At 44.0% G+C, this 14,763-nt stretch overlaps 1 protein-coding gene across 1 annotated transcript in view; it reads right to left on the bottom strand.

Moving 5' to 3' along the window:
• Positions 1 to 14,763, bottom strand: part of LOC147906286 (tRNA synthetase class I (I, L, M and V) family protein) — a 267,819-nt gene that overhangs the window by 37,536 nt on the left and 215,520 nt on the right. The gene's annotated exons all lie outside the window — the stretch shown is intronic.

Below are 14,763 nucleotides of genomic sequence, written 5' to 3'. Positions count from 1 at the left end.
CGTCTGGTGCGGGGCTGGTAGCCAACCCCATGACCTCCTCCTCGTCGGTAGTGATATGACCCTCCATTGTCCTAAGACTCCAGATCTGGTCTCCTGCCGCCCTCTGACCATGCGTCCTGAAGAACTCTCTGCTCATCCTGTCTCCCTTCCTAGCCCAGTAAGAGAGGGAGGCGTGATAAGAAAACTCCGAGCGACGCAGAAGAGTCTCCTCAAGAAGGGCTCTGGCTCGAAGGGCCTGGTTACGAAGCTCCTCCGAACCCGGAACTGCTTGCTGGAGCCGCTGAATGCAAGCGAGGTCCCTACGAAGAGCTCTCTCTCTGCCCCACCACTCCTGACGAACCTGAAGGGCTGCTAGTTGGCAAATCTGGCTGGACTTCTGCAGAGCCTGAGCCACCGTCTCTGCCAGATCCTCGCACTCGCCCCAATCTCTGTCCCAAAGGCTACAGATACGACTGCGCATCTCCTGAAATGCAATCAATCACAATCAACCTGAAAGGCCTGAGGATCACAATCAACCTGAAATGCTTGGCGACGCATTGCCACCGCAGGCGCACGTCACCCTCGGACCACTGGGTCTCGAGAAGCTGTCCACACATCGGGCCTATCCAGGAGCTAATCTGAGTGTGTGTCTGCTCCCTAAGAGCCTCCCAGACCGAGTCGTCTGTCCAACTTTCGGTGCCGTCGCTGAGAAAAGTGAAGGCAAAGCTGGGCCCATCCCTCGGGGCCAAGGCTGCGATCTTCCCATCCGTCCCTTTGCGGAGCAGGAAGATAGTGCAAGTAGCCGACCAGATGGAAAAATGCCAAGCAGGACTCGCCAAAGGAAAAGCTGTTGTCGAAGAGGGACTTTGTAATGCCAAAGGAGACGCAGCCTTTTTCCCCACCACTTTAGTGGGCGATCCATATGCCAAACAGTATTTGCTCTTTCAGAAATCCAAGGCGGAAATAGTAGCACTTTATACATTGATGGCACTGTGATATGTGAGAGCTTCAAGGGACGGGCTGAAGAGGAGGAAGAGCGTAAAATCCAATCCTCAAGCCTATTCTGAAGTTCCAAGCGAGGTACCGGCAAAAACGGTTGAAGCATTGCTGAAATCCTATGCCATAAAGGATGATAATGAGCTCCCAAACCGTATTTGCTGGCAGCCATAGAAAAAGATAAAAGTGTGCCATCATCCTGAAGTACATCCGCCACAGATGTAATGCCTTTAAAGGAGAGAAAATAAGAACGTCTTGGTTCTTGAATGGCCAAAGAAGGGTGTAATACTTTAGACCAATAAAGATTCTCAGCCCTCAAAGAGTTTCCCGACAAAGAATCTCGACCATGCCATTCCAAGTGGGATAAGATATGTTTCCAATCGAGAAGCAGTCGAGAAACAAAAGGGCAGCCTTTGATCTTGCCTTGGATAGAGCCAAATATGAAATCCCACTGAGTAGGTTGCCAATGCCCAAAGGCAGAAGTATGGATATGTAATAAAAGAGAGCGGATCATGAAAGCCCAAGGCTGATCTCCTTCCATAAACTGCAACATCATTTTTCCTCTGTGAGCAAGTAAATGCATTTGAATATTGAGAATGTTCAGACCCCCATGCATCTTTGGAGAGCAGAGACGATGCATAGAGAGTAATTTGAGACTTTTCTTGCCATTTTTTGCACACCAGAAAATTTCCATGATAGCTGACATATGGGAATTCAGCTCTGCCTTAGTGAACATAATGAGAGGCAGATACAAGTTTTGCCCTCAACTTTGTCAACACCCAATCAGTTTGTTGGGAACGGGTGAGTTCCCAACCTAGAGGATAGCCAAGATGTCGAATCAATTGAGAAGCGGGGACAATTTCCCCAGGCCACAGAAGACTGTGCCATTCCTGTTCATGCAACGGCAACAATTTTGATTTCTGAAAATTTACCCGAAGACCAGCAACCAATCCATATGTAGAAAGAGCCTACATAATCATGGACAGATCACTCCGAGTATTTTTTGGGGTAAAGAATGAATCATCAGCATATGCCTGAGCGATCATGTTGTGACTGCCAGCAATCTCCAAACCATGCAACTGGTCAGTGTCCAAGAGGTGGTCCAGATATTGAAGCATTGGATGAGTGGCTATGGCAAAAAGTAAAGCACTTAGGGGACATCCTTGCCTAACAGAACAACCAGGAGTCCAGGATGTAGAAATATCCCCTGAAAGTATGCAGGCAGCTTTACTATCTTGATATAACCAAGTGATGACTTGCTGCAGTTTTCTGCCAAATCCCAATGCCTACACAGTCGATGAAACTTAACAGTATCAAAGGCTTTAGCAATATCAACTTGCAATAATAAAACATCCTGCTGCGTGTATTTGGCATATTCAATTCCAATATAGGCATTAGCAATGTTATCTATCATATGTTTAAGCGGGACAAAACCATATTGAGCAGGATCCCCAACCCATCATGTAAAAACCCCTTTAGCCGATCGACGATCATTTTTGTAGTGACTTTGTAAATGACTGGCATAAGGGTGATAGGTCTCCAGTCTACTCAAGATTCACAAATTTGTTTTTTTGGAAGGAGTTTAACAAGACCTCTCTTCCATGTGTCTGGCATTTTCTGATTTTGCCATGCAGCATTCACCATATGTAGCAATGTATGCTTCAAAAGAGGCCAATATTCTAGAAAAAACTCAACTGTAAGACCATCCCATCCTGGAGATTTCCATCTCCCGCAAGATTTGATTGCATCTGGCAGTTCTCTCTCAGTAAAAGGTTCCTCCAATTCCAAAGCTTGAGTAGTAGAAATCATGGGAAAAACATCCTGCAGCAGTAAATTTCTTGCAATCAAAGCTTGCTGTGAGGGAGGAACTATAGAACCAAATTGTTGAGAGAAATGATGCACACAAACAGAAGCAAGCTCTGACCGCGTGGTGGTCCATGATCCATCAGGCATAAGCACCCTGCAAATTTCTGTTTTTAATCTCCTCTGATGCAAGCTTTTGAAAAATGCTTTGGAAGAGCAGCCTTTATCTGTAAAGGCTCTTTGTCTGGCTCTAGTCTCCCATTTAGCCAATTTTCTCTGATCATTGAGTTTAAGACAATGTCTGGCCTGGCATAGTGTTGTTTGCTCATGCAGGGACAACGAACGAAGATGGCTGAGTTCAGTGAGATCCTGACAAGTGAGTTTGACCTGAGCAATACTTTCCCTCAGAGTCTTCATGTAAGACTTGCCATAACCTCTTATCACAACTTACATTTTGGAAACAAAAGAATCCCAGGCATCATCAATATGAATATGGCTGCGAGAAGATAGAAAATGAGATGCTTCAGTAACCATGGCCTTGAAAGCATCATGTTGCAAGTAACTATTGTTCACGATCAGATGTCGTCTTTGTGGCAATCTATCATCTGGCATATCATGAAAAGATAACCGCAACCATAGAGGTGCATGATCAGAATGCACGAAGGCATAGTCAATCCACATTTTGCATGTAAAATCCCCATTTTGTTGCGGAGCTACACTATACCATCGATCCAGACGTGCCTGATAAGAAGAAAAAGCATTATGTTGGAATGTGTATCCAGGTGACAAAGGCTGCAATTCCTTCCAAAGGTCCACCAAATCCAGATGCATCAGTAATTGAGACCATGCATGCCTTTCAGGGATTAACATATTAGTACGTCTGGAGGTATTGTCACCCTGTTGAGGAGCATTATTGAAATCCCCACATATAAAGGCATGATATCTCCATCGATATTGTTGCATGGCATCCCAAATTTCAGTTCTTTCTCTAGAGGATTGAGGTGCATAAACAGAGGCAAATTCAAACACCTCTCCTCGAATAATGCATTGAAGAACAAGCCATCTGCCTTTGTTGACATTTAGGGCAATAACAGGTTGAAGCTCATGTTTGATCAAAATGACCACCCCTGAGAAAGATTTCTCTCCAGCATAGAAAATGTCATAGCCACAGTAGTGTCCTGTCTTTCCGGCATAGACATGTTGGTTGTGTTCTTGTAATGCCACTATGTCAGGCTGAAATCTATTGATGTACAGCCACACTGTTTTCCATTTCCTACTGTCACACATCCCCTGGACATTGAGTGTAAAGCATTGGATATGAGCAATCGTATTTACAGATATTTATAGCAATATAACAACTATGTACAACAGCAAATTTCATGATGTTAGCACTGCATTTCTATCTCAGGGTCAGTGCTTCTCCCCTTAGAAGAAATATCCACCTGAGGAGTAGACAACAAAGCAGCAACCTCTTCTTCAGGGAAGAGTGTTCTGCTAGCTGTCACTGCAGCCCATATGATCCCAATTCCTGTATTGACCTCTGGGGTGTTCCCACTAGAAGACGCACCATTCCAAGTGCGAGGGAGGGGAAGTCTTCTAGCAGAAATAACTTTTCTTGGACTTTGCCATCCATCGGTTGGAGGTTTCTGTCCTTTTGCCGAGGGTGGAATAGCAGGAGGTGAATGTGAAGAAACATTCCCATTTGAAACCACTGGAGCTTTGCCTTTATCCTGGATTCTAGCAAACTGTCTACTACCTTTGTTTTTATTTGCAATAGTAGTAGGAGCATCTTTAGTGGGCATTTGAACCGGCAAAGCAGTAGGAGGCATTTTATGCTGATTCATTGGACACTGTGAAGCCATGTGTCCAAATTTTTTGCAGTCAAAACAAGCCCCTACAAATAGTCCCCATTTCAGTTTGCAAAAGGCACTTCCCATATCCACATTATTCACTGTGACTGAATAAGAGTCAGGTGTGGGATTATCAGTATCCCAAAGAATGCAAAATTGATTTGAGTTGCCATTAGGCCGTGGTGGGCAGACCACTTTTCCTAAAGAAGCTGCAATTTTAGGCAAGAGTGATGCCATGCATTCTGGGAAGTCTACAACTTCAACCCAGACCAGGCATCTGTGTCGGATTAAAGAGGCGAATGTTCCAAAAGCATTTGTCTGTGTAGCTCATCCACCATAATAACCAGTTGTGCGAGTCAACCAGTTGCCTATCTCTGCAGGAGGTGGCATCCGGCCTGGAAAAAATAAAATGACTGCATTTTTAGCATATTCTCTGACAGGATCCACAATTTCATCTACTTCCACCATGAGGCCAACTAATGGAACCGAGTCTTTCCACTCTTTCCTTGTATCTGCAAATCCTTCATGCATGACATCATAAACAAGTTGGGCCTCAAGAGTATCATGTACCAGGTCATGCTGACCCTCAGCCTGCTTTTGCTTCTTGCAGTGAACCGAACGTTCCTTTTGAAATGTCTTTTCATAGGAATATTCAGCCATAGCTTTGTAAAAAGTGGAACTTAGAAAGGAGGTACCTATAAAGTGGTATTGGAGGAAAGAAACCAGTCCCAAAAAAAAGCCCACAGGAAACCCACAGAGAAGAGAAAAAGAGTATACGTGTAAAGAGAGAGAAGGGAAAGAGGGATGTAGATGTCGAGATAGGATAGAAAACAGTTTTGTAGAGGAAGAAGAGAGAAAAAACCAGTAAAAAACCCCAGATGAACTATATTTCAGAGGAAAATGGAAGATTTTGGCAATGGGAAAGGTGTAGCAGACCCAGACACTGAAGAGGGGAGAAACGGGAGCGAAGGCCTTCAAGATCAGTGCGCAGCTGTAGTCTGGAGGCAGAACCCTGCGTGGAAAACAGTCCAGAAACCAGATATGATGTGGGAGCAGCAGACTGCAACAGATGAAATGGTCCGTACAGGCCGTACAGCTGTATGGAAGCTGTACGGAAGTCTGACAGGCTGTACGGCGCCTGATGACTGCTCCAAAAGGCCGATTTCAGGGCGTTGATGCAGCGCAGCAGGGCGCTGATGTTCACGGGCTGGTTGCGAGGGGCTTTGGAGCTTATATGCAAGGCGTCTCCACTCCTCTCTCTCTCTCACACATCACACACACTTTTATTTTTTTTGTGAAACCAGTAACTATAAAATTAACATGAAATCAATGTACATGACATTAGACTCCAAAAGAGAGCCTAATGGAAGAACTCAAAAACAATCAGAAAACACTTCAAGGCTAGTAGCATCCAAGTCCCTCGCAGCAAAACTATCATATAAAGATTGCTTGAGGGACATTCTGAAGAAAGCATATGCCTGAGGAAACTGTTGTCCCATACTAAAATGCAATCTCTGTGTCCAAATAGTCCATAGTACCCAAAAACGAGCCCAGTGAAAGAAAAGGAAGAATAGAGACATCTGAGATGAAAAGCATCCAAACATCCAGAAGAGTTTCCCGAATCTGATAGAGGGAAACCGAAGCCGCAGCAAATGAGAGACATGAGTGATCAATATCCGAGAGTGCGGGCAAGACCATAACAAATGGGGAACTGTCTCACGGTGATGAGAGCAACGGGGGCAGGAAGAGGAAGCAATACGACGTGCTGCCAATGATGCAGACCCAAGGGGAATGTCCTGCAAGCTTGTGGAAATGAAAGAACATAACCATGTTGATCCACAACATCTCCGACAAATCTTTATGCCCAATTTCATAAGATTATATGCTTTAATAGGTGCCTGTAAAGCAAGAGGCGATTCAAACACCTTGCTCCAATGGATCCTTTTCAAGCGAAGAGAATTACCATGATGGGAAGAAGCACCTGACCATTTAGCATAAGAGAGAATTCTCTTCCAATCATGAATAAAAGCAGTAGAAACAGGACAACCAGGAATTTTCCCCTGAAATGTGGTCATGACTGCTTCCCAGTGATCTGTAATCCAATGCCCATATGCATGGGACGTCATGTTTCCACACATAGCTGCTAACATAATAGCCCATGGCTGTTTTTACTGAAAAAAATCAGCAATCATAGTGCTCTTTCTTGCCAACATATGAAACTGAAGATTGAGAATATTCAATCCCCCATGAGTCTTAGGAGAACAAACAGACTGCATGGGAAGTAGTCACAAAGCCTTTTTGTGAGATTTACTTTTCCAAAATATCTCCATAGCCTGGGACATATAGGAATCCAAATGCTTAAAAGACCAGGGAAGAAGAGGCAAATAAAATTGCACATATGACATAATGATAGACTGTACTATCCGAAGTCGAACATGTACAGGCCAAGTGGACAAGTGTCAGTATTCCAGCTTCTTGTTAATCTTTTGAAGCACCCATTTGAGCTGTTGTTGAGGGGTAATATTCTAGCCAATGGGATACCCTAAATGCCTCACAATAGTATGGGAAGAAATAATGTGGCCTGGCCAGAGAAGTGCATGCCAATTAGCTTCTTTCAATGCTAGAAGATTTGATTTCTGAAAGTTGATATGCAGTCCAGCAGCTATGCCAAAATCATTCAGAGTATGCATCAAATGAGAGAGGTCACTTTGAGAATTCCTGGGCATGAAATATGAATCATCAGCATATGCTTGTGCAAGAAACGGCTGTGCCCCTGGAATTTGCAAGCCATGAAGCTGCCCTGTATCTGCAAGATGGTCCATATGCAACAAAAACGGATGAGTAGCAATGGCATACAGTAGCGAACTAAGAGGGCAACCCTGTCTCACTGAACGGGTCATAGTCCATGTCCTAGACAACCCACTACCAAGCAAACACTGCGCAGTGGCATGAGAATAGAACTAGTAAATAATATGGACCAGCCGAGGGCCAAATCCCAATTTATGCATAGTCTGAGAAATAAAATCCCAATGGACAGTGTCAAATGCTTTCGCAATGTCCACTTGCAGAATGAGAACATCTTGTTTAGAATATTTGGAATACTCAATTGCAAGCAAAACATTGGAGATATTGTCAGTAATCTGCCTTCATTTTCGCAATGAGTTTGTAAATGACTGGCATAAGAGATATGGGCCGCCAATCAGCCATTGTCTCACACAACCTTTTTTTGGGGATCAATTTGACAAGGCCATGTTTCCAAGAAGGAGGAGAGATTGTTCTGCCCAAGCATGATTGATCATACGAAGAAGAGTGTGTTCTTGAGATCACCCCAAAATGCACAGAAAAATTCAACGGTCAATCCATCCCAACCAGGAGAGCTGCCTTTACGTAAATGACTCAAAGCATCATCCAGTTCATTAAGCATAAAGGGCTGCTCCAATGCATGAGCCTGTTCTCGAGACAATATAGGCTGAACATGCATAAGAAATTGAGACCTAGCTGCATTCAGTTGCATCGAATGATCAGGCTGAGGAGAAAAGAGATGCTGGAAATGACTAGAGCATTGCGATTCCAATTCTGATTTGGAGGTGGTCCAGGTGCAATCATCTTGCCTGATCCTGCAAATATCCTCCTTCCGCCTATCCGCATCCAGGCTTTAAAAGAAGGCTTTGGAGGAGCAGCCCTTATCCAAAAGGGGTTTCATGCGAGCTCGGATTTGCTACTTCTTTAATTTGCGAAGATCATTTTGATGGATGATATGAACCGCATAAGCACAAGAATCCTGTTCAGAGGAGGTGAGCTGCCTATAAGAGCTGATTACATCCATTTGTTGCTTGTGAGATTGAGCCCATTTCAGCTTAAGCCTGAGGTTTCCCATGTAACTCCGTCCATAATCTTGAATAACAGCCTGCAAGTGATGGGCAAGACTGATCCAAGCGAAATCCATGTCCTCCTGAGCATGTAAGAGGAGGGGGCGGACAGCCACTCTCACCATGTTCTGAAATTGTTGATGAAGCAAATAAGCACTATTAACATGGAGTAGGCGACGACCAAAAAAAGGCATATCATTTGTCAAACGTGCTATAGATAATGTCAAGCATACTGGAAAGTGATCAGATAGCAAGAGGGAATGGTCAACCCATAGTGCACATGTGAAACTAGCATAGTGCTGAGCATGCAACAAATACCATCTGTCAAGTCGAGCCCAGTAATGAGTAAAGGCATTGTGACGGTATGTATAACCCATATCTCTATCCCTTGTTGAGAGCCATAAATCTTCTGCATGCAAGAAAGAAAGCATATCCTCCCAATGTTGAAGCTCAGTGGGGATCATGTGACAACAATGAGTGGTGTTGTCTTGGATGGCAGGCGAGTTATTAGAGTCTCCACACAAAAAGGCATTAGACAGCCATGGATATTGTTTGAGGGAGGCCCACATTTGAGCTCTTGTCGCAGAAGTTTGAGAGGCATAAATAGATGCTATTTCATAAAGATCAGCATGACAGATGCATCTGATCACCATCCATCGACCCTGGGGGTCATTGTGAGCAACCGTGGGCTGCATATCATGTTTCACCAGCATGCATACCCCCGAAAAGTGCATTGTACCAGCATAAAAGATATCATAACCAGCAAAGTGGCCTTGCTGGCCAGCCAAGAAGTGTTGGTTGTGTTCCTGTAAAGAAATTACATCGGGGTGCATTCTATGTACATAGTGCCAAAAAAGTCTCCACTTATTGACATTGCAAAGACCTTGAACATTGTATGTAATGCAAGTAATTGAAGTAGACATAGAAGATATGTACAGCCGAACCAAAAAACATAGTAAAGGTATAAGCTGTTAGGCCTCAGCCATGACATCGACGTCCACCTGGCCTCCTGGTTCATTAGCTCTATAGTCCTCATCATTGTCACATACAGGGATGCCCCTCTTGAGCACATCAACCCACAGTGGAGAAGTTAGGCTATCAGCAGGGATAGAGGCCTGACCAGGGGTGGAAGTAAAGGCATCCAAAAAGTGCACTTCATAAAAACCTCAAGAAGCAAAGTATACTCCTTCAACAAAGCAACCTCCCAACAAAGCCTGAACCCACTGAGCTACATCATTTGCTGAAGGTAACTTTCCAGGGAAGAAAATGATAACTGCTTGCTGAGAGAACTTCAAGAGAGGAGTGACCGATGAGGGCAGCTTCAGCTTATACTTAAGGGCCGGGGGAGGTTTGGCCCACTCCTTCCGACTGTGGTGAAATTCATCCTCATGAAGTGGCAGAAAAAAAACCAGAACTGTACGGCAGGGTTTGTACGGGGTAAACAGTACGGAAAAAGTGCAAGATTGTACGTGCAAGATGGGACTGTACGGACTGTACGGATATACGAAGGAGGCTGTACGGAAGAAACTGAACCGTACGGAGATGCTGACAAGGCACGCGGGGACTGTACGGAAGAAGCAGAACTGGACGGAGATGCAGAAGGGGCACGGGGAGACTAGACTGTACGGAGAAGGATAGGGTTGTACGGACGTACGCAAGGGTCTTCAGAAAAAGTAAAGCGATAGCGATGCAAACAGATACGGGACTCCCCGGACCTGGGCGGGAGTGAGCCAGGCCTGTTCGTACAGCTGTACGGTAAACATACAGCGACCGTACAGGTGTACGGACAGGAGGGGAAGCTGTATGGGATCCTGGTGAGGCTAAACAGCAGAGACCCTCTCTCTCTCGACCTCCACCTCACACACCACACACACACCACTTTACACACACATACATACATACACACACAAAAACATATATATGTATGTACACACACACACACACACACACACACACACACACTTTTTTTTTTTTTTGTGAAAGCACATTACTATATTAACATGAAATCAATGTACATGACATTAGACTCCAAAGGAGAGCCCAATGGAAGAACTCAAAAACAGTCAGAAAACACTTCAAGGCTAGTAGCATCCAAGTCCCTTGCAGCAAAACTATCATATAAGGATTGCTTAAGGGACATTCTGAAGAAAACATATGCCTGAGAAAACTGTTGACCCATCCTAGAATGCAATCTCTGTGTCCAAATGGTCCATAGTACCCAAAAGCGAGTCCAGTGAAAGAAGAGGAGGAATGGAGACATCTGAGATGAGAGGCATCCAAACATCCAGAAGAGTTTCCCAAATCTGATAGAGGGAAACCGAAGCCGCAGCAAATGAGAAACATGAGTGATCAATATGCGAGAGTGCGGGCAAGACCATAATAGATGAGGAACTGTCTCGCGGTGATGAGAGCAACCGGGGCAGGAAGGGGAAGCAATGCGGCGTGCTGCCAATTTCACCCCAATGGAAAAAGCTCCCACTATACATCTCCAAAAGAAAAGCCTCTGTTTCAATGGCAATTTGGCTTTCCAGATTTTCATGAGTCCTGATTGCCACCAAGATAAAGGCCTATCCAAATTCCAAAGAGTGTTGGCATGCTTATCAATCCATGGCGGTGGAAAAAGAAATCTGTCGACCTTCGAGGAGGCCAGATTATGAATTGAAAGCGAATGGATAGCAGGAGGTAAGGAAGTCAAATTCCAGTCCAGTAATCTGTCCTGTACAAACAGTGGAGGAACCGGAACAAATGGCTGCAACATAGTTGAAAGTATTCTCCAAATGGACCTATGATGCAGACCCAAGGAGAATGTCCTGCAAGCTTGTGGAAATGAAAGCATATAACCTTGTTGATCCACAACATCGCCAACAAATCTTATGCCCAATTTCATAAGATTGTATGCTTTAATAGGTGCCTGTAAAGCGAGAGGCGATTCAAACACCTTGCTCCAATGGATGCTTTCCAAGCGAAAAGAATTGCCATGATGAGAGGAAGCACCTGTCCATTTAGCATAAGAGAGAATTCTCTTCTAATCATGAATAAAAGCAGTAGAAACAGGAGAACCAGGAATTTTCCCCTGAAATGTGGTCAAGACTGCTTCCCAGTGATCTGTAATCCAATGCCCATATGCATGGGATGTCATGTTTCCACACATAGCTGCTAACATAATAGCCCATGGCTGTTTTTGCTGAAAAAAATCAGCAATCATAGTGCTCTTTCTTGCCAACATATGAACCTGAAGATTGAGAATATTCAGCCCCCCATGAGTCTTGGGTGAATAAATAGACTGCATAGGTAGTAGTCGCAAAGCGTTTTTATGAGATTTGCTTTTCCAAAATATCTCCATAGCCTGGGACATATAGGAAGCCAAATGCTTAAAAGACAGGGAAGAAGAGGCAAATAAAATTGCACATATGCCATAATGATGGATTGTACTATCCGAAGTCGAACATGTACAGGCCAAGTGGACAACTGCCAATATTCCAGCTTCTTGTTGATCTTTTGAAGCACCCATTTGAGCTGTTGTTGCGGGGTAATATTCCAGCCAATGGGGTAGCCTAGATGCCTCACAATAGTATGGGAAGAGATAATGTGGCCTGGCCAGAGAAGTGCATGCCAATCAGGTTCTTTCAATGCTAGAAGTTTTGATTTCTGAAAGTTGATATGCAGTCCAGCAGCTATGCCAAAGTCATTCAGTGTATGCATCAAATGAGAAAGGTCACTTTGAGAATTCCTGGGCATAAAGTATGAATCATCAGCATATGCCTGTGCAAGAAATGACTGTGCCCCTGGAATGAAAGGTCACTTTGAGAATTCCTGGGCATAAAGTATGAATCATCAGCATATGCCTGTGCAAGAAATGACTGTGCCCCTGGAATTTGCAAGCCATGAAGCTGTCCTGTATCTGCAAGATGGTCCATATGCAACACACACACACACACACACACACACGCTTTTTTTTTTTGGTAAAATCCAGTGCACTGTATTTATATTGTCATAACTTTACAAGAGGGAAAGTCTCCAAGAATGGAGAGTATCCCACAGATCAAAAGCATAAAAAGAAAAGCTCAATGCAAGATGCATGCATATCACCCTCATGGCAGGCATCATATAAAGATTGCCGCAATGAGGCTCTAAAAGATTCATATGACTTTTGAAACTGGCGGCCCAAGTATGCCAAATTGTGCTCTTCCCAGATTGTCCAAAGAGCCCAATATCTCATCCATGAGAGAAAGAGTGAGTATTGAGATAAAGGCCTTGCCAAATAGCCAAAAATGTTTCCCAAATATGTGACTCGGGAAACGGAGGCGAAGATGATCTGAAATTTTCCCAAGGAGATTCCGAGTGGACGAGCAATGCCAAAGCAAATGAGGGACAGTCTCTGAACGAGCGTGACACCGTAAACAGGTGGGTGGTGCAATGTGACGTTTGGCAAGTGTGATTCCCACTGACAATGTGCCGGTCATGCATCTCCAAAGAAAGAGTCTTTGTTTCAAAGGCATTTTACACCTCCATAATAGTGGGAGATTCTTCCGCCACCATGAAAGGGGCTGCTTGATATGAAATAGAGTATTAGCATATTGATGAATCCAAGGGGCAGGTTGAAGATGCTTGTAGACTTTGATGGAGGTCAAAACAGGCAGAGGAATAGGACGAGAGCATGTAGCAGAGGGGTACAATTGCCAATCCATAAGCCTGTCTGTATCAGCCATAGCGGGAATAGGTAGAAAAGGATGCAAGAGATCAGCAATTTTCTTCCATAGACGGCGGACGACATCCACCCACTCTGTGGCTCTCTGGACCTCTGCCTGAAGGGAGGTCAAACGCTCCTCAACCGCTGCTACTGCTGTAGTGGGAGATGTGTCTATGTGCTGAACGCGAGTCTCGATCTGCTACACTCGCTCTGTGTGTCCATGAATCTCTCCAGCAAGAGTCCTATGAGTCGCCTGTAAGACCTGAAGATCTGTCCTAATAGACAAGATCTCCCGATCCTGCTGTGTCACTCGATCAGCAAGAGAGAGAGAGAGAGAGGAGGGGAGAAAAAGGTGGATGATTTAAAGGGATACAAATAGAAAGATGGAGGATTTCAAGGGGACAGGCCAAAAATCATGATATAAATTTATTTTCCACAAAATGATTGGAAAGATCAATAGAAGCGTGTGCCCTTAATTTCCCATCTTGAAAGGAAACAATTGGAGCTTCCCATGAACACAACCCTCACAACAGGAGATATGTGTACCAAATCCAAGGCCTCTTCAACGTGCTAGGCCTTTTCAAGTTATTTGCAAAATTTCTTGTCATAATTGTCCAAATGACTTTTGCTAACAAAAAGCATCTTTACATTGAAGTTCCACTCTACATCTTTCAGATTCTCTTCCACATGAGGCAAAAAAGCTAATCCCCAAAAAATATTGTTGAAATACATAAAAAGTTACATTATTACCTCAATAGAGTGAAACCCCTAATGTGAGTTGGTTGTAAATTGCAAAAGGAAGTGGTAACACTGGTGAAAGCTACAATTATTTCACCTTAAAAGCTAAAAATTATACAGAGTGCAAAATATCTACTTGTGACAACCTAATATCGACGTAAATGAAAAACACAACAAAAAATGACGTATTCAAACTAAACAATACAAAAGCCAGTTCAAGTTGTAAACTGAAAGCTGAAAGTTGAAATCAATTACTAGATCGAATTGTAGAACATACTACAGTGATGAGTCATGAGTTTACACCCTACATGTAGTCTACAAGGCTCTGTGAACCATGGGAGCAAGTAAGTTTGGAAGAGGTAAATGTGCGGAGGAAGAAACCTGCAATTAGAAGGAATAAGAAAGCAAGAACGAGTATCAGCATGTAATAAGGGACATCATGGAGTGCAACAGCCACAAAAAGAGCTCTTTGGGCTAAGGAAGCGGCACTGGTCAGCAATGAGATGGGCTGAGGGAGGGCAAGGGCAGCACTGATCGAGGTGGGAGAAAGGCTTGAGCAGGACTGGATAGAATAAGGTGGCAAGTGTGGACGAACAAGTGTCAAATCAGCCTGATTTCAAGAGGCTGTGTGGTTTTGATTGGTTGCTTCAGCAACCTTCAAGAGAATTAAATCTTAGTACAAAACAGATTCCAGCTACAAGTACCATAAGATTTATTCCCCACAGATTGTCTATTGAAAGTCCTCACCTCGCCAGTTTAAGAATGTATGCTTTTGAATTTTAATCAGTTTATTAATGAGAATCTTCACATGGTTCAGTTGAACTGCAGGACCTGCACA

This window comes from Dipteris shenzhenensis, chromosome 1 (assembly GCF_047967505.1).
Source record: "Dipteris shenzhenensis isolate YYH24624 ecotype China chromosome 1, Dip_SZ_1.0, whole genome shotgun sequence".
In the NCBI taxonomy this organism is placed as follows: Eukaryota; Viridiplantae; Streptophyta; class Polypodiopsida; order Gleicheniales; family Dipteridaceae; genus Dipteris; species Dipteris shenzhenensis.
The sequence above is the reverse complement of the archived record's forward strand: the minus strand, read 5'-3'. Positions and strand labels throughout refer to the sequence as shown.